Here is a 304-nt window from a genome sequence, read left to right as displayed (position 1 = left end):
CTGGCCCCGGGGCAGGTAACCGGAGGAGGGAACACGCACGGGCCCTGGCGACGCACCCCGAGAACACGCCGGCCTCCAGAATGTCACTTTAATGTCCACCCGCAAGGAGCCCCGCGGAAGGTGAGGGAATAAATACAGGAGGCTCTCGAGGCCCGGCATGCCCAGCCCCCAGCCTGGGGAGCGGCGGGCCGCCTGTGGGCCTGTTTCCCTCGTCTGCCTCAGTTTCCCTCGTCTGCAGGGACGGCGTCTTCCCGGGGCGCAAAGGCAAGTCCGCGCGCGGCCCGGTGGGGGGGGGCGCCCTCCG

Source organism: Carlito syrichta, unplaced genomic scaffold, assembly GCF_000164805.1.
Source record: "Carlito syrichta isolate Samal-C Ts95f unplaced genomic scaffold, Tarsius_syrichta-2.0.1 Scaffold143871, whole genome shotgun sequence".
Taxonomy (NCBI): Eukaryota; Metazoa; Chordata; class Mammalia; order Primates; family Tarsiidae; genus Carlito; species Carlito syrichta.
The sequence above is the reverse complement of the archived record's forward strand: the minus strand, read 5'-3'. Positions refer to the sequence as shown.